Consider the following 26,926-nt stretch of genomic DNA (forward strand, 5'->3'; position numbering starts at 1 on the left):
AAAGAATGCATTTATCATCAACCTGCCGGAAGGTCCGGCTCTGACATATTTCAATCATTGAGCAAACAGACAATCACAGACCCTCCCTCTAGCAGGGTCCCAAGAAAACAAGGTTCTCTGTGTCACAGATCTTGGAAAAGGCCTAACTCTCATAGATCTTGCTCAGAACAAGTTGAGAACAAAGGGCATTAAAACTCCTCTCCTCAAATAAATATAGAGCTTATTTATATGTCTAATGGTTAACACAGGAGGCAAATGCCACAGGTCACATGGGTTAATACAGAAAGAAAACAAATGTAATCACACCATTAATCATTGACTTGAAATCTTAACCCTGAGATGGGAACAATCTTCAGCCTGGCTATAGAAGAGAGTAATAAAAAAAGAGAGTGGCCCCAGATTTAGCTCCCCAATAGCTTTTAATCTGAGAAAATGGCAGGGGCTATAGATTAAGCATAGGCAATTAAACTCCATTGACTAAATGAAGCCAGTGACCCAATTTATTTCACTAGAACCTCATATTCGATATGGCCATAAATTGCATTGGAAAAGAGGGAAAACAGCAGAAATATAACAACTGCCTAGAAAGTTCACAGAGGTTCACATTTAACCTGACAGGCCAAGGCAGGGAGGATGGGAGTTGCTAAAGAATCATGTTACCTTTCCCTCCATTTGGACCTCAGGATTTCATTCTCCTGAGGATTTGGCTGGTTGCAGGAATGTCCCTCATGATTGATTTATGAGTTCCATAAGCCACTTACAACTCAACTGGGTGAGTACAAGTGAGATGGGATATTTGCTTCAAGTCTTGCATAGACCCTCCCTGAACTCTCTGCTGTCCATGTAACTTTAGGGTTTTTTGTTGCTTGAAAAATAAAACCTTGAGTAAGCTTACCAAAAGCACCTTTATGTGAGGCATTTCTCAAAACCACAAATCATCTTCCCAAAAGAGTTAAAAACTGGGGAATAAAGTAGTTAGGGAGTAGGACTATAGCTTTTATTAGGAATACAATACATATACTGTCTCTCTCTCTCTCTCTCTCTCTCTCTCTCTATATATATATATATATATATATATATATGGAATTTCAAAATTACAGTGGAACAAGTTTAACTGATTATGTATATTAGCTCCAAATTTTCATTGGATTGTCCCATTTTTTTACTTTGAGAAAAATTTTTTCTACCTCAGTTTCTTCAATAAATGGAACTTGAAGGTATAGACTACAGGGCTTAATCTACATTTTCCTATGCCACTGAAATAGCTGACCCCTACCTCCATCCTCATCCTTCTTCCCCAAAACAACATTTTCCCTTTCCATCCACACCTTCTCACCCTTCTCCAGTTGCCCAACCCTGATGAAAGGTCTCATGAAAGCCTTACCTCAGGGCCTATTTTATCTGCAAAGCTTTCTATGATTCTTCCCAGTTAGAAAGATACAGACCTTCACCAGGCAGGGTGACTTAAAGCAATGGGGTCAACTTTAAATAGAAAAGAATACCACTAATCCACACATAGAGATCCCAATGGAGCACACATTGACTTACATTTTAAAATTTAACATTATCTGTTTTATTATAGTTTCACTGATTTTTCTTCATTATATTTTAATATGATTCAGGGGATGCAGGGGATCCACAGACCACATTATTTGACCTGGTTCTGGTCTAAAGGATAGAGTGTTAGACATGCAGTCATGAAGATCTGAGTTCAAATCCTTCCCCAGACATGTCTGAGGTATAATCCTACAAAGCCCCTCTCATCTCAGGTTTCTCTCTATAAGAGGTTGCAATTTGATGATGACCTTGGGCTCTAATTCTCTGATTTCTCATTAATGATTCATAGTCATTTTTTAATAGAATTCCTCCCTTTCACTTACCTGCCTTTGCAATTTATGTCCCAGTTCTATGAGTCCTGGTAGATTGTAAACCTCTTGAGAGCTAGGAGTGTTCTTACTCTACATATTTTTTGGAATTTCCTAGAATCACAGATCATCTTCCTCTGAGACTGTCAGACTAACCTTCAGTTTGTATATGAAGAAATCAAGACCCAAACAGATTGTGTTATCCTAAGGTCATACATGTAGAAAATCCTACCTCTAGGTAGGATTTGAACCCAGATCCTCTGATTCTATAACCAGTGCTCTTCATGTGATACAATGCCTCCCATCATCATTTTGTACCTTTGTTTCCCTAACTCTTAATCTAAGATGACATTTAATAGATGATTAACTTTGAATTGTAAGCTTTTTGAGGGCAGGATGTTTGTGTACTCTATTCTTTGCACTTCATCCTCTCCAAACCTACATCTAGTATGAAAGTCCAGATTACCATGATTTTTCTAAATCCCTAAGGAATTTATTTCAATCCTATTAATTATCTGTAATTTCATTAAGGTAAGTACTACCTTCACCAATGCAGATAGCAAACCTTAGCACATAATCTGCTGGTATTGCTATGGCCAAAACAAAGTCTTACCTGGTGTCCAACCTTTTGGTGATAAACCTCAGCTACCTTCCCTAGGCTGGCCCTTAGACATAAAGACAGAGCTCATTCCTGAGCATCAAGATTTCAAAGCCTTTTTGGTTTGGCTGAAAATGCCAATGTCCGAGCTCCATCAGCATAGCCCTTAAGATCTCAGGTACATATTCAGGCCAGGAGTGAAGATGATTAAGCAGAGACAGCCTCACCTGGCCTGATGAAACTCCAGGAAGTCTGTTTCTTCACCTTGCCCTGCCCTTTAGCTCGGTTTATTTGTTTTTGTAATCCAAATCATCAGCAAATATATTTTATAAGGTTATTTCTCCCATCCATGCCTGAGGTTGGACCTGGGGAAAACTTGTAAACCACTCTGGATTAATCTAGTCAAACTCCTTGGCAGAGGAAAAGAAAACCCTCCCAAAAAATAGCAGTTTTAATAATGAAGATCACAATAAAATGTGTGTGTGCGTGCGCGTGTGTGTATGGAGGGGCGGGGTGACAGAGAGAAAATACGAGTGAAGAGTTGGATGCTTTTGACTCCCTGCCCCCTAAATGGTAGTTTTATCTTTTGTGTTTTCTGATTGCCTTTTTACTGATGGGCATCTTATGTGGTTTCATTAGTATATCTGCTTGGGCAAGCAGACTCCTCAAGGGCATAAACATTTCTTTAATTAATATCTGCTTACAAAACCTTGGTTGGTCAATGTATTGAATAGGAAATCTATTATTTTGGTTTGTTGTTAGGCTTTTTAAAAAATGATGTGATTATACATTTATAACCTATATCATATTGCTTGCCGTCTTAGGAAGGAGGGAGGAAAGGGAAGGGAGAAAAATTTGGTAATCAAAATCTTTTAAAAAATGAATGTTGAAAAAACTGAATGTTGAAAACTATCTTTACATGTAAATGAAAAAATACTATTAAGAAAAAACATGATGGACAAGTGAGAAAATCTAGTCATTAGCTAGGGGGAGCAGAGTGGATTTCAGAAGCCTGTTATCTCAGGAATTTCTCCAGATTGGCTAGAGAAAGAAATCCTTAGGGATAGGTGCTGTCTAAAATAGCCTAAAACTGGAGGCAGAAAATGATTTACTGGAAAGTGTGCACAAGAGTAAAATGAGTAGAACCAAGGGAACAATTTAGGTGATGAAATAAAGGAAGACAACTTAGAAAGATTTTCAACACTGTAGCAACAACCATCTAGACTTCAGAAGACTTCATGATGAGATACCTGAATGACAAAAATATTTTCAGAGATGACTGGTGTGTTCATTTGTTTTTCCCTAATGATAATAATAATAATAATAATAATAGTAACTAACATTTTATATAGTGTTTTCTTAGTACAACCAAACCACTGCACTAAGCCAATTATAATTTCAGCTGGTCCTCCCAACAACTAAGGGAGGCAGATGTTATTCTTATCCCTGCTTCTTAAAAGTCGATTATTACTTATTTATTATAAAGGGGAAAGAGAAAAGAATGAATTGGTAAGGAATGATAGAAAGGCAAAAAAAAGAGGAAGAAAGAAGCATCAAAAACTTAAAGAAAATCACAAAAGAAAGCTAAAGGAAGTACAGAAGGGCATACAAATGGCAATTTGTTTCTACCTATTAAATTTAAAGTATTTTTCAAAAAACTAATTGTATCTTATACAATTCTCTTTCATGTTCTTTGTAAAATGGAATTTCATTTTTGTTGGTAATTGTTAAATTTTTTTAGAAAGATTTTATTTATTTTGAGTTTTACAATTCCCCCCCCCCCCCATTCTTGCTTCCTTCCCTCCACCCCCTGCAGAAGGCATTCTGTTAGTCTTTACATTGGTTCCATGTTATACATTGATCTCAGTTGACTGTGACAACAGAGAAATCATATCCTTAAGGAAGAAAAATAAAGTATGAGTTAGTAAAATGGAATAATAATATAATGGTAATTGTTAAATTTTAAAGAAAAAATTATTTCGGGGTAGCTAGGTGGCACAGTGGATAGAGCCCCAGCCCTGGAGTCAGGAGTAACTGAGTTCAAATTCTGCCTCAGACACTTAATAATTGCATAGCTGTGTGGCCTTGGGCAAGCCACTTAACCCCATTGCCTTGCAAAAACTAAAAAAAAAAATTATTTCAAGTGTTCAGTCAGAAAACTTGACTTCTAGGCCTTCTTATTGATTGAGTGAACTTGGCAAGTCCCATCAAATCTCTGGGTCTCAGTTCCCTCATCTGTCAAATGAAGATAAAAGAATCATGAGATTTTTAAGGGTTGGAGAGACCTACAAGTTCACAAAATCCATAAAGTTGAGGAAATTGAGGGTAAGAAGGGGGAAGTCCCTTGCCCAAGGTCACACAAGGCTGTAAGTAGAAAACTTCTCTGACTTCATTTCTATATACTATGGATATCTTATGAATACTTGCCCTCACCTACCTCACAGAATTGTTTGTGAGAAAAGAAACAAGCAATATGACATAATTGGAATAGAAGTCCTGAGTCTAAGTCAAGGATTTGTTGTTTACTAGCTGTGTGGCTCTGGGCAAGTCACCTTAACCTTTTGGACCTGTAGTTTCCTCATTTCTAAAATTGGAATGTTATACTTCCATAACCAGGATGGTTGTGAGGGAAGGACTGTACAAATTTAAACTGCTAAATAAATTTCTTACTATATAGAGAAAAATATTTTGGAAAAATTCAAATTCCTTATGATGGAACTGCAGAGGCACCCACCAATAAAAGCTTCCCTGGTTGTTCTTAGCTACATCAAAAGATCATAAATTTGGATTTAGAAGGAAACTTTTTAGTTATAATTTTAAATCCCTTCATTTTACAAATGAAGACACTGAGATGTAAATGTTGTACTTGCAGTCAAGACCTGCCTCTGACATTTACTAATTTCATAACTATGGACAAGAGTAATTTAATATCTCTCTGTTTCAGTTTCCTTATCTATAAAATGAGGTTAATAATGAGTTCCCACCTCACAGGACTGTGGTAAGGCTCAAATGAAATCATTTCTATAAATCCATTGTTGGTTATCATCCAACAATAAATGACAGAAATGGAATTTGAAGCCATGTCCTTTGCCATCAAAACCAGTTCCCTGGCTTAAAGAAAGTTTTCCTAGTTTGGACATAGCTCAACCTTTATACTGTTCAGTTGCCTCCTCCAGGATGAGACAGCAAAACATCATATTCTTAGACTCTATGCAAGAGCAGCTTGTCTCTGATGTAAGGAATATTGATTGTCTTTTTTGTTCCCAAGGGATGACTTTGCTTAGTTGTATCTCTTGATCAATTTGTTTTTCTTTCAACTTTTTTTTTTGCAAGGCAATGGGGTAAAGTGGCTTGCCCAAGGCCACACAGCTAGGTAATTATTAAGTGTCTGAGGCTGGACTTGAACTCAGGTACTCCTGACTCCAAGGCCAGTGCTCTATCCACTGTGTCATCTAGCTGCCCCCTTTCTTTCAACTTTTAAAAAATATGTTTTCCCATCTATTATTTTTTATGGTTTCATAAGGTAATATTGCTCAGAATCTTCTACCATTTCCCCTATATATTATTTCTTACAGTTTCATAAGGTAATAATACTCAGAATCTTCTACTATTTTTTCTTAAGATCTTACAAAGAAGTTATATTCAAAATAAATATTGTCCTCTGCCATCATATATCTCAATTTGGCAAGAAGATCAAGTATTAATTAGCTAAGGCAGTGTTTAGATAGTTTTAGTCTTCCCATTATGGGAATTAATAGGTCTTCTATATGAAAAGTGTTATAAACAGTGTCAATGTCCTTTCCTCATCCATTTCCCAGTTTAATGGGCTTTTAAAAAATAGAATGTTGACATCGTTTTCATTATATCTATTTTTCCTATTTATTTTTTATTCTAGTTTTATAATAATTTTGATTTTAGTTCTAAAATAAATATAGTCTATGCACAAATACATTAAGAAAAGGCATATCTATAATGTCATTTCCTGTCAGAACATAATTTTTTTGTTTTTGAGAGACATTAAAATATGTTACAGTGGAGTCAAACTCAAATAGAAATGGATCCAGCCAGTGAAAGAATGAGTCCAGTGGTTCAACCATTCTGCAGAACAATTTGGAACTGTGTTCAAAGGGCTATAAAACTGAAGGGGAAGAAAGATCAAGATTGAGAAAGAGAGAGTGGGAGAGAGAGAGAGAGTGAGAGAGAGAGAGAGAGAGAGAGAGAGAGAGAGAGAGAGAGAAAAGAATAGCTGTATTGGCCAACTGGTCAGTTCCAGTTGGAACAGAGGTCATTATTTGTGTTTGCCCTTCCTTCTTTTTTTATGTTTATTTTTATCGAATTTTATAATTTCCCCCCTAATCTTGCTTCCCTCCCCACCTCACCCCCCACAGAAGGCAGTCTGATAGTCTTTACATTGTTTCCATGCTATACATTTATGAAAATTGAATGGGTTAAGAGGAAAATCATATCTTAAAGGAAAAAATAAAATACAAGAGATAGCAAATTACATAAATTTTTTTAAAATTAAAGGTAATGAGGGCGGCTAGGTGGTACAGTGGATAGAGCGGCCCTGGAGTCAGGAGTACTTGAATTCAAATCCAGCCTCAGACATTTAATAATTACCTAGCTGGGTGGCCTTGGGCAAGCCACTTAACCCCATTGCCTTGCAAAAAAACCTAAAAAAAATTTTTTTAAATAAAAAAAAATAAATTAAAGGTAATAGTCTTTGGTCTTTGTTTAAACTCCACAGTTGTTTCTCTGGATACAGATAGTATTCTCCATCTCAGATAGTCCCAAATTGTCCCTGATTGTTGCATTGATGGAATGAGCAAGTCCATCAAGGTTGATGATCGCCCCCATTAGGGTGTACAATGTTTTTCTGGTTCTTCTCATCTCACTCAGCATCAATTCATGCAAATCCCTCCAGGCTTCCCTGAATTGGCTTCCTTCCTGGTTTCTAATAGAACAATAGGGTTCCATCATACACACACACACACACACACACACACACACACACACACACACACATACACATAACACAGTTTATTAAGCCATTTCCCCAACTGATGGACATTCAAGTTCCAATTCTTTGCTATAAATATTTTTGTGCAAGTGATGTTTTTACTCTTTTCCATAATCTCTTCAGGGTATAGACCCAGTAGTGGTATGGCTGGATCAAAGGGTTTGCACATTTTTGTTGCCCTTTGGGTATAATTCCAAAATGCTCTCCAAAAAGCTCAACAATGTATTAGTGTCCCAGACTTCCTATATCCCTTTCAACATTGATTATTGTCCTTTCCGGTCATATTGGCCAGTCTGAGAGGTATGAGGTGGTACCTCAGAGAAGCTTTAATTAGCATTTCTCTAATAAGTAATGATTTAAAGCAATATTTCATATGACTATGGATCATTTTGATTTCCTCACCTGTAAATTGCCTCTGCATATCCTTTGACCATTTGTCAATTGGGTAATTTGCCCTTCATTCTTAAAGAGGACAGGATGATTGAGATGACCCTGGATGCATTGTAAGACCTTGTCCTTCTTAAACTAAGGTCTCCCAATGGAACCAGGGCCATCTCCAGAAATCCTATCAATATCTGACCACTGGATCCAGATGATTCAGGAGGAGAAAATGAGGTTGAAGATTGCACATCCCTCCCTCAAATATGGTCCTTTTCAAGAACAAACAACATGGATGAATATCTGCATGCTTCACTTAGTTAAACTGTGTTTTTTGAAAAACAGGAAATAGTTCTTGTGCTTTTTACCTTTGGTGGCAACGAAAGTTGGTTTTTGTTTATTGAGAGAGGGAGGGTTAGCCTTTCCTTGGTCAGAAAACAAGGAGGTATAAAGAGGAAGGCACCACTACGATCCCTTAACGAGAAAGACATATCTGAGGATTCCAGAAGGAACCAAAACTGTTTAATGATACCTGACATGTTCTCATTTCCTACATGGCAGCATTCATTTGGGACTTCTTTGACTTCTCCATACCCCACCCCCCTTTCCACCTTTCCTCCTCCCATCTTTTCAGCTTTGAGTGTCTTCTAAATCCATTAGATTATAAACTCTTTGAGGAAGAGACTGCCTTTCTTTTCTTTTTTCTTTTATATTTGTATTTGGAGCAAAACAAGGCTGTGACCTTGTTCTCATGTTTTTAGCATGATGTTTTTAGCCATATTATCAAATGCCTTCACTGAGGACAAATATATTTTCAAGGTCAGCTACCACACTAATGGTAAATTCATCTGGAAAAAGCTGCAGCCAAGTCTAAAGTGGAGAGAGGGTTGGTGCATGATCTTCGGTTTGCAAATAATTGTGTACTCAATGCAGCCTCTGAAACTCAAATGCAATAAAGTATGGATGGATTCTCTGTTGCTTGTGCTAATTTTGATCTAACAATTAACACCTAGAAAACCCAGGAGCTCCATCACCATTTGTGTATGGAACCATCTATTACAGCAAATGGAGGAGTTTTGAATACTGTGGATAAGTTCACTTACCTTGACTATATACTTTCCAGGGAGGTACACATTGATGATGAGGTTGATAAATGCATTGCTAGAACTAACTCAGGGTTTGAGAGGCTCCAAGGAAAATGTGGGAGAGAAGAGATATTAGGCTGACTACCAAACTGAAGGTCTACAGAGTGATTATGCTGGCCTCATTGTTGTATGCTAGTGAATCCTGGACAGTCTTAGCACCATGTCAGGAAACTGAATCACTTCCTTTGGAATTGTCTTAGGAAGATTCTGAAGATCACCTGTCAGGAGAAGATACTAGACACTGAGGTCCTTTCTAGAACTAAACTGCTAAGCATCCAAACTCTGCTACAGAGAGTTCTACTCTGATGGGATAGTCACATTATTCAAATGCCAAATGAATGCTTGCCAAAAAGAATATTTTATGGAGAACTCACACAGGATAAGTGCTCACAAGAGTCAGAAAAAGTGATACAAAGATACTCTCAAGGTCTCCCTTAAGGACTTTGGATTTGATTGTGCAGCATGGGAGAGACGGCTTAGCATGGTGTACCCTCATCAGAGAGGATAAGATGCTCTATTAGCAAGGCAGAATGGAAGCAGCTCTAAGGAAATGTGAAAGGGGCAAACTGAGAGAATCCACACCAAATGTTCACAAGGACAATTTGTGCCCGAGTTGTGGTAGAGCATTCCAAGCTCATATTGGTCTGATTAGCCATAGTTGGACATACTGTAATTTGTCTCCAATATAGTGATGTCCTTTGACCATTTGTCAATTGGGTAATTTGCCCTTCATTCTTAAAGAGGACAGGATGATTGAGATGACCCTGGATGCATTGTAAGACCTTGTCCTTCTTAAACTAAGGTCTCCCAATGGAACCAGGGCCATCTCCAGAAATCCTATCAATATCTGACCACTGGATCCAGATGATTCAGGAGGAGAAAATGAGGCTGAAGATTGCACATCCCTCCCTCAAATATGGTCCTTTTCAAGAACAAACAACATGGATGAATATCTGCATGCTTCACTTAGTTAATTTGGTCTTCTTTGATAATGAGGGACAAGAACCAACCAACCAATCCCTGGCACTTAGTACATTAATAAATGCATTTACTACTGCTGCTGCTGCTACTACTAGAACTACAAAGTGAGAGAAACTAGCATATTCATCAAGAAACTGTTTTACAAAGAACTGTTTCCTTTAGAGGAGAGAGTGGGGAGGGTTAAGATCCTGGGAGAAATTTTTGTAATGTAAAAAATAAAAAATATCCATTAAAAAACATTTAAAAAATAAAGGAGCACTGAACCTGGAATCCCAATCTTGCTAGTTGACCTTGTCCATCACAAAGGTTCTTGGTAGATCGCTAAGGTCCCTTCTACCTCTAAATCCTTTTTCATGAGAGCCACAGGTCTAGGGTTCAAAATGATTTTTGCAGAATCTCAGAATTAGAAAGGATCCTCAGAGGCCACTCTAGTCCATTCCATACAAAAATGCTCTCAAATGCATAGTCTGCCAATCAACAAACATTTTTTAGTAACTATGATGATTGATGGAGGGCTCATGTTGGAAACCTCTTGGCATTTCTAATTGTTAGGCTGCTTCCATGTTTTGTATAAAAGATTAAGAGAATCATTGAGTACTGAGGACTCCCAGACTACAGTTTGTCACTACAGAGAGAGCCACTATAAATGTTTTTATATGTATGTGAGCCCTTTGCTTCTTTCTTTGATCTTTTTGAAGTCACTATCTGATTCTGTAATTTCACAACTGCAGAATTGTGAAGAGGTTCCTAAATTTGTCATTTAATTCAGATCAATAAAGATTAATTTGGCAGGTTTTATGCTGGGTTTTAGGGGAGATTGAGAGATGAACTATGACCCAATTCCTCCCCTCCAGGAGTTTAAATTTACAAACAGGAAACACGTAGAGAAGAGGAAACCTAAAGTTCTCAGTTGCAATATGCTGGAAGCAACACTGATCATTTAGAGGCTAACGCAAAAAATATCATTTCAAAGTTGTTCCAAATAACCCTGAGAATTGTTTATACATTTGTACCAGGCAGTTATTAATCAACTTTAAAAAAATAAGGACAAAAAAGTTGGGCAAGTATGTAAACATTCACCAGCTTGCTCTCCTTCAGGCAGTCAAATGAACAAAATCACATCTTCCCCACTCCAAGAGTAGATTATAACTTGCCCTAGATGAGTGGCTATATGCATAGATTAAGCATGAAAATATAATGGCAAAATCCACTATTATTCGACATTTTAATAATGTCCAGTTTATTTGAGTTTTAGTTTTACAGAATCTTGTACTTTGTCCCAAGTAGCTTCTTGAAGCTCCAAATTTTAAAACTGTTATTAAATAAATCCTTAAAATCCTTTCCATAACTCCAAACCTGAAGTAGCAATAACATTAAAAGAAAGAGGGAGAGAATCAAGGGTCCCTAATCTGGGGGTCTTCAGATCATTAAGGGGTCTGAGGAAGGAACCACCAAATTGGATGGAATTACATCTTTATTTTTGCTAAACTCTCACTGAAATCAAGCATTTCTTTCCAATATGAATCTAGACAACTCACAATAGTATTAGCAGCATCTGTGAGTCTGTCACCAATAGAAATAACAAATATTTTCATATCACACTACTGTGTAGTTGTTGTAGATATCTTAAAATATCATTTACACTCCCCACTATTTTGCAATTGCTATTATGATTAAGCCAAATGTTAGATTGCTTGTGTGAATTATAGACTATTGAAATATAATTGCAACTTATTTCATTTATAATATATGTATTTATATATCTTATGCATTTAAAAACATTATTCTGAGAAGGGGTTTATAGGTGTCACCAGTCTTCCATGATCCAGAAAAGGTTAAAAATCTTTGTTCTAGGCAAACACTAACTTTATCAATTAAAAGACTGGCAAAAAGCAGGACTTCTAGTGAACTCTCTCAGCTTTCTCACTCTACTTCATGTGGATCATTCCAGACCCACACTTCCCCCAGGAAGCTCTGAGAAAACTCATGAAATCATAGAATTTAGGAGTAAGAAGGTCTCTTGAGATGATCTGATCTAATCCCCTCCTTTGCAAAGGAGGTTATAAAGGTCCATGGTGTGGTGGCCAAGATGAACTTGAGTTCAGAAGAGATTTGGATTCACTGACCAAGGGCAAGTGACTAACTTTTTGAACATCAATGTCCTCACCTGGAAAATATCTTTAATACTTGGCTCTCAGGGTTGTACTGAGGCTTAAATGATACGATCTAAGGAAAGCACTTTACAAAACATAAGTAAAGCTTATAAAAAATATCAGCTGTTATTACTGTGGGAACAATTTAAGCAATTGGCCCAAGGACACACAGGTAGGAAGTAGTAAGAGCCAAATCTCCATTTGCAACTGCTCTGTTCTCTAAGCTTGAGAAGGGGAGGCAGCCCACACCACTATGGGTGAATAGCCTTCCAAAAGAGGAAGGAATTGTGAGTTATTCAGGTTTTATAGTTTGATAACCTCTCCCCGCTTCCCCCCATTCACAGCTTCTAAACTGGAGGGGAGAAGGGAGAGGGAGCCCTGGGACTATGGTTATATGGAAGACTCTCTCCACCTGGGCAGGTCAGCACCTGCAAAGTTCCCTGGAGCCTTGAGAAGTTGTGACCTTTCCTTTTCATTGCTCAGTCTTTAGGATCCGATTGAGTGACTTTTCCCAGAGTTACTCAACTAGTACATGGAGGACTGGAACTCAGGTCTCTCTAGATCTGAGACCAGTTCTCTCTATAATTTATGAGTTTTACCTCCCCCTCCTCAAAATGGCAAACAAACTCATAAAAGTTGTACATTGTACATTCATGTCTAATACCATTTTAGTCATGTTGTAAAAGAGGAATTAACATTAAGGGGAAAATAAAAAGACCACGAGAAAGAAAGGACAAATATAATAGAAGTTTTTTTTTTAAAGTGAACATAGTATGTCCAAATCCAATTGTTCTCTGGATGTGAATGGCATCTTCCTTAACAGGTCTCTCAGGACTGTCCTTGATCATTGAACTGTTGAGAGGAACTGCATCAGAGTTGATCATCTCATAGTGTTGCAGCTAATGTGCACAGTGTTCTCTTGGTTCTGCTCACTTCAGCAACAACTCTTACAAGTCTTTCCATGCTTTTCTTTTTGTTTTTGTTTTTTTTTAGGTTTTTTGCAAGGCAAACGGGGTTAAGTGGCTTGCCCAAGGCCACACAGCTAGGTAAGTATTAAGTATCTGAGACCTGATCTGAACCCAGGTCCTCCTGACTCCAAGGCCGGGGCTTTATCCACTATGCCATCTAGCTGTCCCTTTCCATGCTTTTCTAAAGTTCAGTCAGTAGAGTGTCTAGGTGGTGCACTCTAATGGATAGAGCACCGGCCCTGGAGTCAGGAGGACCTGAGTTCAAATGTGGCCTCAGATACTTAATACTTGCCTAGCTGTGTGGCCTTAGGCAAGTCACTTAACCCTATTGCAATGCAAAAAAAAAAAATTAAAGTTCAGTCATTCATGATTCCTTACAGAACAATAGTTTTCCATCACATTCATATACCATAACTTGTTCAGCCATTCCCCACTTGAGGCATCCTGTCAATTATTCTTTGCCACTACAAAAAAAGAGTTGGAAAGCTTTTTTTTTTTTTTAACATACCTGTAATATAACTCTTGGGTTTAAAAAAAGTGGTGCTTAGGAATAAAATCTTATAATCAATTAGTCAACTTGCAAACCTTTCTTAAAGTGTCTGCAAAGAGAAATAATAATAAAAATCCTGGATTTGGAGCCAGAGCATCTGGTTTCAAATTCTGACTCAATCTTTTACCACCTCTGAGCCTCAGTTTCTTCAACCTTTAAAATGAACAATAATAGGGGCAACTAGGTGGCTCAGTAGATAGAGCACCAGCCTTGGAGTCAGGAGTACCTGAGTTCAAATGCAGCCTCAGATACTTAATAATTGCCTAGCTGTGTGGCCTTGGGCAAGTCACTTAACCCCATTTGCCTTGCAAACACCTAAAAAAAATGAACAATAATAGAACCTGATTGCTTGAAGATGAAATTAAACAATGCATGCAAAATATTTTGAAATACTTAAGTTGCTATATAAATGGAATATAGTCCATCTCTAAAACCAAGGGGATGAGACTGTATGATCTCTGGAGCCTTAAAAAATGGGTTCTTGGGGTGGCTAGGTGGCATAGTGGATAAAGCACCAGCCTTGGAGTCAGGAGTACCTGGGTTCAAATCCGGTCCCAGATACTTAATAATGACCTAGCTGTGTGGCCTTGGGCAAGCCACTTAACCCCATCTGCCTTGCAAAAACCTAAAAAAAAAATGGGTTCTAAATCTGGGATCCATGAAGGTTTTAAAACAATATTTTGATAACTATTTCAATATGATTGATTTTCTTCATAATCTTATGCATTTTATTCATTTAGAAACCTTATTCCAAGAAGGCATCCATAGGTTTCATCAGACTGAAATCCCAAAGAATCTGTGACACAAACCAGGTTAAGTATCTTTGCTGTAGATTCTATAATTTTATGGTTTGGTAAGGAAGGAAAAGAGTATTGGGACAAAATTAAAAAGAAACAACCAAAGAGGCAGGTGGGAAGGAGCAAGCCAAAATCACACCGGCAGCTGCACACTTCTGACAATCTCAGAATTCTTGCTCCTGAAGGTAAATACAGGCCACAGGTGCAAGTACAGGTGTCACAGGAAGATAGTAAAATATATTGTTCTGGGAAAACCTGTGTCACTTCATTAAACAGAAGTCACTCCCTTGTGAACAGAGAGTCAACACACAGTGGAAGCTAAATAGCCTATTAGATGTGGATGTTCTTATGTGCAGCATTCTCGATGATTCCCTTTCCTAGGGAAAACCATTCAAAGCTTCGGGTCCCATGGGGCAACAATCTCTGTTCTCTCAGGCCCCAGGAGCAGCAACTCTGTTCTCCTGGTGCAGCATCTGAAGCCTGACCCTCAGAACTAGGTGATGGCTTGGTCCACTCCTGCAGGGTCAGTTTTTCTGCAGCCTGCCGGGGTTCATTCCCTCATGTTCTCATGATCACCTCCACAAAGCAGGGGTGGGCAGCTGAGACTCATCTGCGTCCTGTGAGTGGTTTGTTAGCAAGCTCTTACAGTCCCCTCTCTGGGGAAGGAGGTTAAAAACCGATTCTATGAGGCTGTGGATTTGGTTATCTGTGGTTTAACTTATCCAGGCAACATCCCTGCTTGCCTCAGCAAAAATGTATGTAGACTTGACTCTATTTTCTGTTTATTGACTCAGTTTGCATGCTCTTAAGCTAAAAAATAAATTGTTTTTCCCCCTAAAAAAGATTTATTGTTGCCATTTTTCTACACATTATCTTGATTCTTCTTCCTATCCATTTGAACCTTTTCTTCTAACAAAGATAAAAATATAAGTAGAGCTAATTAGAGGAATGGAAGGAGGCAGGAAAGGCTTACACAGGTACCAGACAAAGAGGGTATACTGCATTCTGCAACAGTGGTTACCACTACTGGAAAGATGAAGGCATATCTCCCTAATAAATAGGTCACTAGGGACAAGAGTGTTTATCGAAATTCAATGAGGTTCACTGCTTTCACTCATTCATTCATTCATTCATTTATTCTACTCCTTATATTTACCTTAGTGCAGTCATTTTGTATATTTTTCTCTTGACTCTGCTTTCTTCAATATACATTACTTCATCCTATTTCTTTTACAAGACCTTTTTAAGAATAAATTCTTTCATTAATGTTTTTGGAGACATCTTTCAGATATCCAAAATTAAATGTAGACTAGTATGTAGGAAGAATGGCAATAACTCTGCCCTGATCTCAGAAAAAGGCAGGTTCTTTTTTAAAAAATAAAAGTATTATACTTATCTAACCTTGAGGATTTCTGATTGGTGACCACAGGGGTCAGAGGGTTGTGCTAATGTCTGTTCTGATCCCAGGTGTGCAGTTGAACCAAGTTTAGTCTTGGGAGAATACTAATATGGGGAATCCCTTTTTTACATTCATTGGCTTTTTAAGACCACTAGTCCAGCACCTTTGGGGAAGTTTTCAGCTTATGGCTCAAACCCAGTACCTCCCCAAAATTTGGAGAGTTTAAAAAAAAAGGCATTCAAATATGACATGATTCCAATGCGAGACAAGTAGTTTTTTCCCTACACACAAGCAAGGACAATTAACCAAAGTTTATTCCTAAATTCAAGTAAACAGAATAGGATTCAGTAATTTATAATCCTTGGTAACTGCTGGGAAGATGATACTTAAAACTCCATCAGAACATGAAGTAGCTTGTTGGATTGCTGATAAGATAGTTTTTGCCTTGACTCTGCCCTGTCACTTGAAATCAAATTTAAATTTCCCCCTGAACATCAAGCTCAGCCATTTTCCCAACCACCATTTCTTCCATTGAACCCAGGACCTCTGGACTTTTGGAACTCATAAGATTACCTCCAAGTTCAGACAAGTCTATCTTAAGGACCACGCTCAAAAAAGGAATCACCCTAGGGGATCCTGGCACAAGTTTGCCTGGCTAAATCCACTACCCAAGAGTCAGGCTAGAGGGGCATGGTCAAAATGTACTTCTTCATCCAAGACAGAAGCTCTTTCTTCTTTTGAATGACACCTCCCTTCCATCACTCCCTTCATGCTTTCATAGGAGAGAAGGACCAAGAAGTTATCCAGATTTTATTACCTCATATTAAAATGGAAGTCCTTTCAGGTGTGGGCCAGCCCTTGACCTGAAGCAGACCCCAGAACATCCACAAGGAAACCAAAACCAGGAATGACAACTATTCCATGGAGGGAGGGGATGACCCCTATTATACTTCATTTGAAAATCTGCCAGGAGGGTGGTATTATCTTTCCAAAGATTCAAAGTCAATTCTTAGGATGCCACAAATTCCATACCTTAACCAGAAGCTCTCTTTCCCTCTTTCTTAATAATACTTAATAGTATTTAGATTATCTAAATATAGAAGTTTGGCAGTTCTCACCTAATTGCTCATCTTTGGTTTCTGAAGGTCACTGCTTTTATGAGGTCTCCAAGTCTTAGTTACCAGAGTATTTTTTTTTTTGTCCATCAAAACACCAATTCTTATTCAATTGTACTCTGCTTACTTACCTGAAGAGGTTCATGTAGTTTTCAAAAGTGACTAATTTGTAGTCAGGAAATAGCTCAGACACTCACTTGGTAGATGCTATATGCTAATTAAGAATTTGTTAATGGAGTTATAGGTGAAAAGTAACTCATTCTCATTTTAAAGGTGAGCATTATACATAAAGGTTCACATTAATGTTTAGCCATGAAGGATGTTTGAAGTTAACTTAATGGTTACCAATCATAAGAATATATGTGATAGGGGCAGCTAGGTGGCGCAGTGGATACAGCACCTGCTCTGGAGTCAGGAGGACCTGAGTTCAAAGCCGACCTTAGACACTTAATAATTGCCTAGCTGTGTGACCTTGGGCAAGTGACTTTACCCCCATTGCCTTAAATAAATAAAAAAAAGAATATATGTGATTATATATATATATATATATATATATATATATATATATAATTTATAGGTGCTCATTTCTAAGAGATGGTCTGGGTAGTAGATAGAGGCCATCTTAGGAGTAGCACTGGTTTCAGTTCTGACCTCTAACTCACAGTAGTGAGTGATCAGGTCAAAGTCCTTTCAGTGCCAAGAGCTCATTTCTAAGACTACAAATTAGAGACCAGTAGTCAATCTACACCAATGGAGAGAGTTTCAATAATAGGAATTTTCCACTGACAAAATTATAGGGCCAAACCAAAAAATAAAAATAAAATTTCTAGGTGGGAGGAATACATAGAACAAGACCAATGAAATCATCTATCCCTATCTCAGATATTTTTATTCCAAGGCATTACTTTCACAAAAGAATCCATTATCCCTTAAAATTCAGTTCTGTTGCTACCTGCAAGGCATGAGTCTTTGTAGAATAAATCAAGTTATTAAGTCTGAATATGAGACAGTCAGGCAAGAAGAATGCATTAGCCCTCTTCATGTCCAGAAATATTGCTCCAAGTTTGACACAGTTTCAGTCCATGGACCCTGTAACATCTACAGAGTCAGCCAAAAAAGGAATGTCCCATATACACCCAAGGAATCTATAGCATTCAGAACGCTTCCAGTTTTTCATGGATTATTAAATCCAGAGGAAGAGAACACTGGGTGTGGCAAACACACCTGCCTTTTCCTTAGTTTCAGGAGCTGGAGAATTATTGGGAGCATCTTGTCCAGAGGTCTCTTATCAGCACAGGTGTGGGTAGGAACGGGGGAAAAAGTCTCAATTTCACATTGCCCATTTTCTTATTAAGTGCTTAGAAAAAACAATCAGCAATATTTATTTTGAGTGTCCCATGTGTGCAAAGTATTGTGGGGAATCAGGAAGGAAGTAGAAAAGAGGCCCTGATAAAACTCATAATATATCAGGGTTTTTTCCTCTCCCCAAGGAGAGAAGAGACAAAATAAGCACAAATTATGGGTAACCAGTCCCAATCACTTATATTCTAGAAAGTCTTATATAAATTGAATCTTTCATACTATGTAGATTGCATATAATCATTCCCTAATTTATATATTTTATAAATTCATATTTTAAAACACTTGGGATGTCATTGGCACAAGCACCAGTGTTAGCAACAAGTCAATATGTTTTGTTCAATTATCATTGTTCAGATGACTTCTGCAGAAGAGTCTGTAGACACATTTTGTGCTATTTTCACTGGATGCTAAAGATACGTAGAACCACAACTGGAAGGAAGTCAACAAACAGAAGAAAGGGGACTGCAAACATTTTTTATAAGAGACGATTTTTTTTCTATCAAGTATAGTGAAACTACAACAATTGCACCCTAAAATTATAGAGGAGAGGTAGAAACTACTAAAAACTACAAAGATAATCAAAACAACTAGATTGAACCAAGTACACATAGAGAAAATTCATGTTGGAGATAGCATAAACATGAGGGTATTGTGAAGCTACAGTTCAAGTTATAAGAAGAAGAAGATACCAAGATATGGAAAAATCTGGGACCTTATTAGGACCAAAAAGAGATAACTGAAAGAAAATCAATAACTGTTAACCTTAACATCTACTCTCTCTTCTACACATGAATCAAAGGCATCCTTTATTAGGTTACAAGAGGAGAATAAGCATGTTTTCACAAGTAATATGGACCATATCTTTGCTATTTCAAAATCTGGTAGAAGATATAGAGACCAGAATGTATTACTATGTCTATTTTTTATTGATTACCAAAAAACCATTTGATTGGTAGAGCAAACTACTACCTTATAATTATGTTTAGGTATCTCTCATCTACACATCAACATCACACAAAATTTCTTGAAAGAACTATAACAACCCTTCCATCATAAAATGTGGGAAAATGCTTCAGACAGGGAAATGTGTACTTAACAAAAATGTGTACTACTGTGATAGAGATCTACAAAAATGTTTACCACTGTAATAGAGATCAGCACAGAATGTAATGTATACCATATGCTCCTATTTGTGAGTAGCATAATGATGTTTCATTAAGCCCCAGACCATTGCAGAACTCCCTTGAAGCTATCTGTAATCACTTAAAATAGTTTGGCCTGACCATCCAGACAGGAAAAACCAAGTGGATAAAGAAGGTCTGTTGCCCAAATTATAACATGTAACATGCATTTGGAGGGACAAGCTATAGAGTATGTCTCTTATAATGTCTATCTAGGACAAATGGATCAACAATTTGGCCTCAGAGTTAAACAGTCAGAGAAGAACACGTTAGATTACTTCTGGAAAATTTTAAAGCTCCTTTATTGACCCCAGATTTTAAATATTATTTTTGTGTTGCCTTGAGCAAAACACAGAACGCAATTATCTCCAAATAATTAAAAATAAATACCACACAGAGGGCAATGGAAAGATGTATGTTAGATATGCAGAAGCTGTATCATATAATCCCAGAAGAAATTGGAAGAACATGTCTTTGTCTTTTGATTTGCTCATAAATTGGATTTAAGTGAGGTAGAGTTATGTTAAAGTCCTTGGCCTCATTCTCTTTGCCAGAATCACCAAAGTCAAGACTGACGATGGCTTGGGATGTAGTGGATGACCTTGGCATCTTCTCTGCCTGACCAAACCAAGCCTTCCACAGTGTCTGCTACAGTTGCCTGCATGGCCATTGGAACAAATTCAGATACCAAAGGTGAAAAGAACAAGAGCAAGAGATGTTATCAAGGAAATGTAGGTTAAGTAAATGAAAGATGGACTGGCCACATAGTGAGGAATGACAAGTGGACAGTCAGAACATTTCATTGATATCCTAGAGATTTTAGGTGAAATAGAGGAAGGTTTCTGGCATGTCAAGTGGCTCTTCCATGGTATTCTAAGTGGGCACGCTCCATCATTGAAGGGGCTTCAAAATCAAGGAGACAACATATCTATTTGATTATTAGAATAAGGGAAATTTTCAAGATGAATGCTATACATAGACTTCAATCTCAACTCACCACTTCCTGCATTTCCTATATAAAGAGCTGAGGTGGGGGGAGGTCACAACTTTCAAACTGCTATAGGATATTGAAAATATATCCTGTTCACTCCACCCTCTTGTCCTACATCACCCTGGAGCGCTTGAACAACCTCATTTCTTGCTTTAAAAGGGTAGTATAGGGAACTGCATGTCCAAGATACATGGGCATTCAAACTTATAAAGATTATGAAGTTCAAAGGGCCATCATCTCCCAGTCTAATATGTGTATGTTGATGGGGCTATATGTGTGGGACCTGAAGCGACCACAGTCCTTACCATTCTTACTACATTTGTCAAGGAAGATGTCCTTACTCTTTTGGTTATTTTTTTAAGGCTTCAAAGTTTATAAAATTGAAACTTAGAAATCTAGAAAGAAGACATCTAAGAAATAAGGTTTCAGGGGTGGCTAAGTGGCACAGTGGATAGAGCACTGGCCCTGGAGTCAGGAGTATCTGAGTTCAAATTCAGCCTCAGACACTTGATAATTACCTAGCTGTGTGGCCTTGGACAAGCCACTTAACCCCATTTGCCTCGCAAAAAACCTAAAAAAAAAAAAAAGAAAGAAGGTTTCTCAGGGGGAATAGCCCTAATCTTACATTTACCTACCTAATTTAATTGTCTGGAATATATAGAAACTGTAGATGAGAGTCCATATGACATAGAAGTTGGAGGGTAGGCCTTAGAATCTAGAAGAAATACTACTTGTGAGACTGGATATTACATTCCCTTTTCAGTGCCTTTAGGGAACTCTTTAAGACTAAATTGTAGTCAGAATGGTTCCCCACAATGAGTTCCTTTTATTTTTTTTGAGTCATTTATAATTAAGTAACTTGTTCAGGGTCACACAGCTAGTAAATATATGAAGCTGGATTTGAACACTGGTCCTCCTGACTTCAGGAGGTGTTTCATCCACTACACTACCTAACTTCCTCCAGAGACTTCCTTATACTAATGAAATCACAGATACAACCTCTCTCTCTAATCACTCCCCCCCTACCCCAAAACACATACACATAGTGAAGAATCACAGAAGAAAGGACTAGCAGTATAGCAGAACAGAAAATGTCTTAAACCAGAAAGTAAGGTCATCCTCTAGTCCTGATTTTATCAATAATTAATTATAAAACCTGTAACAGGTAACTTAACCTCTCTGGGTCTCAGTTCCTGGATGATAAATTAGATTAAAATTAAGTTAGTATTTAGTGATTATTTTAATTTAATAATATTAATGTTAAATTAAAATCTAATAAATTAGATTAGGTAGATTAGAGTAGAAAAACTTTGCACTAATTTCTAACTCTCATATTTTTAGGCCATCATCCTGCCTTTGAGTAAGGCCATACCTAAATAAATCCAGAGAGGTGGACTCAACACTTTTTTAAAAATTATTTAAAACTTATTTAAGGCAATGGGGTTAAGTGACTTGCCCAAGGTCACACAGCTAGGCCATTATAAAGTGTCTGAGTCCTCCTGACTCCAGGGCAGGTGCTCTATCTGCTGTGCCATCTAGCTGCTCCTGACCCTACCCTTTTTTTTTTTTTTAGGTTTTTGCAAGGCAAATGGGGTTAAGTAGCTTGCCCAAGGCCACACAGCTAGGTAATTATTAAGTGTCTGAGGCTGGATTTGAACCCAGGTACTCCTGACTCCAAGGCTGGTGCTTTATTCACTATGCCACCTAGCCACCCCGACCCTACCCTTTTTATGACCTCAACAAGCAATGGCTTAAAATAAGGAAGATCTGGGTTCCAATCCCACCTCAGCAAGTACTAGTCATATAACTTTAACTTCTCTGTACCTCAGTTTCCTCATTTGTAAAATGAAAGGGTTAGACTCAAGGGTCAGTTCCAGTGTTAACTATGAGATTATCAGATTATGCAACCTCTCCTGGTGTTCCAGGGTTTCAGATAATGTTCCTTCCCAGAAAGTCCTTTGTGTCCAGTTTGGGTTTCTATTACTTATGATAAAGTCATTTCCTCATTTGGTTGGAGACTGGACGAATGGGAGGAAGAAGGGTTATGCAGTATAGAGGCTTCTAAGAAAGCCAGGGGAAGGAAGCCTCCCAGAGCAGGCTCCAAAGGGGGGTATTCCATTCCTTATACATATAACTGAAAGGATGACATTAGATGACCTTAAGGTAAGTCTAGGCTTCTGTGTGTCCTATTTGTGTATTTGTTTAAGTCTCCCACTCTTCTAGCCATCAAAGAGAAATAAATTAATCTGGTTGCCAAAAGGTCAGAAACCTGCCCCTTGATGCAGGCGATCTGGCGCTCACTCAAGGGGACAGTGTACATAGGAAAGGGTGGATGATGTTTTTCTATCCATTCTGAGAAGAGGCCCAGCGAGGGAAGCCAGCAGCACCTCCTCCCCCCACCCCACCCCCCGGCTGGCCTCGGCAGCACCAGCGGTTTGTCCACACCCATCACAGCACAGTTCAGTGGCATATCATCAGGCATCCCTTGGGTGTCACCGCTGGACTCAACTGAGAAAGTCTTTGGGAGAAAGTCCTAGGGACAGTAACCGACTGTTTCCCAGAAATCTCACCCAAAAAATACACAACCTTCACCATGTCACTTATTTACAAAACCTTAAAATAAAATGTTTAAAGTTTTTTGAAAAATGGGGAGAATTTTTCTGTTGTTGAATTGAAGAGAATCAGGATAACATGTCAAATAAAATAAAAGTGGGTCAGATGGGGTCCCAGGCAGGACAGCATGCAAGGATTGTGGACTTTTTTTTTTAAATTAGGTTTTTAAAAGTGTTTCTAGTCAGAGCTTTTTCTTCTTCATTCCTGTGATGGACTGAAGCTGGTTTGGGTTAGGTCAGGCAAAACCGGCTCCACCCTGCCCAGCCCAGCCCAGCCCCAACCAGCCCAGCCCAGCCCAGGCCTGCCCCAGATGTTCTCTTGTTCCTCAGAATAAATTCTCTGGGACAAGGACTAGCACAATACTCTGTTTGTATTCTCACTCTCTGAAATGAAGGGTATACTTATCATTAACCTCACTGGTGAAGACAAGAGCCTTGACTGTCTCTTTGTCAAATACTAGTGAAGCGTCCCTAACATCTTCCCCATGCACTAAGCACAATTAGACCCTACACTTTTTAATGCAGGAAACTGAAGACAAGGGGGCTCTGTCAGGTTAGCATTTCAGGTCTCGGTAATTGGCTTCTGTCCAGAATTTCTGGATCTCCAGTTCTACCAGCTTTTATCTACCAGATATTACTGCTTCTTTCTTTTTTAAAAAAAAAATATTTTATTTTGAACTTAAGAAATAAAACAAGTATTTTCACAAACATAATAAAATAGAAAAAATTATATGTGAAACTGTAAATGTATTATATACAGCATGCTATTCCTTATATAATTAATGTTTGAGATTCACTCTCTAGTGAGCGGCAGAAATAGACCCTCATTCAGAGCTCTGGAGGTCATAGTCCCTTTCTCTTTTCATGTTCTTTTCCCTTATTTTGGAAAAATTAGCTCTGTTCAGAACATTCTCAGGCACCTTTAACTGAAAACTGAAAAAGAGAGGTCTTAGGGGAGACAAGGCCTGAGATTAAATCTCTATCAGGAACCTGTGAATCTTAGTGGACAGCATCAGCAGCACAGAACAAAAAATAACAATGGCATTCTCTATGACATCCCCTCTAGTACTTGGAAAGAAAGAGAGAAAAGCAGACTATGGTGATCAGAAAGATAGTGTCCCAGGCATATATTTCTGAATACCCTACTGTGGATTGGACTAGATGAGCAAGAAACAGTGTAGCCCAGTGTCCAAGAAATCCAAGACTTTAAATTCCGGTAGGGTAGGGGTTGGGGGGAAGGGAAGGAGGAAACCAATATTATTTTTTTTTAATAAGAATTGCTAAGGAAAAACAGAAAACAATTTGGCAAAATTTGAATTTATACAACATCTTATGATAGATCTGTATGAGATATTATTCTTTATCTTCAATGTAGAATAAAATGAAAAACATAACTTCTAACCCTTAGCAGATGTTCTGTAGAAAATGCGGAGGGAGGAGCACTAATCCCCTTCTCTCTTTCTATGACAATGACATACCCATGACAAGATTTAGTGATGGTTGTCTATGGTTGGTCCTACAGGTCTTAGTTGTTTCTCATTTTTTTGATATAACTTCAAACAGATCTTAGGATCATCAATTTTAATTTTCCAACTTTGTACCTAGAGGCCAGCTCTTAGCTCTTGAGTCCTCTTGTTACATCCCTATTGTTGCTCTTCCATCTTGAGGTTTCTTTCAAGAAATGATCAATGGAATCTTTCAATTTCTGCTTTATCCACTGATTCAAAGATTTGTGGGTAATTTTCTTTTATAATGTCTTGAAATATGTCAAGGATCTATTTTTTTGTTCCTTGTTTTCAGGTACTACAATGAGTCTTAAAATCATCTCTCCTTGATCTGTTTTCCAACTCAGTTATTTTTCCTATAAGATATTTCTTATTTTCTTCTATTTTTTTAAGTCTCTTGATTTCTTATAGACATTAATTTTCAGGTGACCAGTTCTAATTTTCAAGGCGTTATTTGCTTCAGTAATGTTTTGGATTTTGTTTTCTAAGTTGTTAATTCTCTTTTCATAGAAATCTTTGTTCCCTGGCTCTGGCTTCTTTTCTCATTTTTCTTCTACTACTTTAATTTGACTTTTAAAAACTATTTAAATTTAGGGTTTTTTGACTCTTCTTTAACTCTTTTAGGAATTCTTGTGGACTTGTGTCCAAGGTGTGTTTTTCTTTGAGGTTTTGCTTGAACATATTCTCTGGTCCTTCTCTTCTGTCCTTGTCTTGAGTTTCCCTGTCACCTTTATGGTGGCATTCTTTTTTTTTTTATTTACTCATTCTTCTAGCCTACTTCTTGTTTTTGTATTTTATGTTTGTGTTGAGCTCTGGGTACTTTTGGAAATCCTGAGCTTCTGTCTTTTTGTATTCTTCTCTCCCTCAAAGAGCTTACATTCTAATGGGGCAAGACAACATATAAAAGGGACCTGAAAAGCAGGGAAGAAGAGAAGAAAAAAAGTATACCCCAAGAATTCCAGAAAATCAGGAGCAGAATTGGATGAGGAGTGAAGGATGGCTGTCCTGGGTCCTTCCTCAAAATGGAGGTTCTGAAAGGAACTCATAAATGGGTGCAGGGGTACTCAGGGAAAGAAGGATAGTATATCAGGAATCTTCCAGAGTGAGAAGGCAGTTGAGGCATGGTAAAAAAAAAAATTGAGTGGAGTCAGGAGAGTAGTGAAGGATGGTTGTTCCAGGGTCTTCCTCAAGAATGGAGTTTATGGAAGTTGGCGAGACAGAGAGAGAGCTTCCAGAGTAAGAAGGCTTCTTTTCAGGTCTCTCCTAAGACTTCTCTTCCAGTTTCTTTAGTCTCTCCTTGAATGGCATGGGACTCCAACTATAGGATTATGGATTTAGAATTAGATGGGAATTTAATGGTCACTTTAAAGGAACTTAAAGACTCTCATTTTACACAGTACTCTCATTTCATAAATAAAGTTCTAAGATTCAGAGAAGTAAAGAAACATGGGACAGAGGATGGTGTTCTGGCTCTAGAGAGAGGAAGATTCATCTTCCTGAGTTCAAATCCTACCTCAAACATTTACTCGCTGGGTAACCCTGAACAAGTCACCTAACCTTATTTGCCTCAGTTTCCTCATCTATAAAATTAACTGGAGAAGGAAGTGACAAACCAGGGAAAAGCCAAATGAGGTCACAAAGAGTTGTGGAAACATGACTGAACCACAATTAGTAACTGGTCCGATGTCACACAGGGAATAAGTAGAACTGGGATTTGAGCATATGTCTTCAAACTCCATGCTTAGATGTTTGTTGTCCAAGATGGATTTAATCTTTTTAACTGTTGCCACATATTGAGCTTGCCACCCACTAAAATCCTCAGGTCTTTTTTCTTTTTTTAGGTTTTTACAACGCAAACCGGGTTAAGTGGCTTGCCCAAGGCCACACAGCTAAGTAATAATTAAGTGGCTGAGGTTGGATTTGAACTCAGGTACTCCTGACTCCAGGGCCAGTGCTTTATCTGCTATGCTACCTAGCTGCCCCTATCCTCAGGTCTTTTTCTAACAAACTATTATTTAATCATGTCTCCATCATGAGACATGTGCAACTGTGTTTTTTTTAACTCAAATAGAGAATGAAATATTTTATCCCATTAAATTCTATAATATTAGATTTAAGATCATGGTTCTAGCTTGAGATCTTTGTGGATCTTGACTCTTGTCATCCAACATGTTAAACATCCCTCCTGTCATCTGTGAATCTCATGCCATCCTTGTTTTCATTGAAATAATTTCTTAAATGTTGAGCAAAACAGGGTTAAGGACATCTCTGGGATATTCCATTAGACACTGTCCAGGTTGATTTCC

General features: G+C 37.9%; 1 long non-coding RNA gene across 1 annotated transcript in view; it reads left to right on the forward strand.

The window, feature by feature from the left end:
• Positions 1-661: 661 nt before the first annotated feature.
• Positions 662-26,926, forward strand: part of LOC141518015 (uncharacterized) — a 78,148-nt gene continuing 51,883 nt past the window's right edge. Inside the window, exon 1 of the long non-coding RNA XR_012477057.1 lies at positions 662-772. This is a non-coding gene — a long non-coding RNA (uncharacterized LOC141518015). The remainder of the gene's footprint in view (positions 773-26,926) is intronic.

The sequence above is a fragment of the Macrotis lagotis genome, chromosome 3 (genome assembly GCF_037893015.1).
Source record: "Macrotis lagotis isolate mMagLag1 chromosome 3, bilby.v1.9.chrom.fasta, whole genome shotgun sequence".
NCBI lineage: Eukaryota > Metazoa > Chordata > Mammalia > Peramelemorphia > Peramelidae > Macrotis > Macrotis lagotis.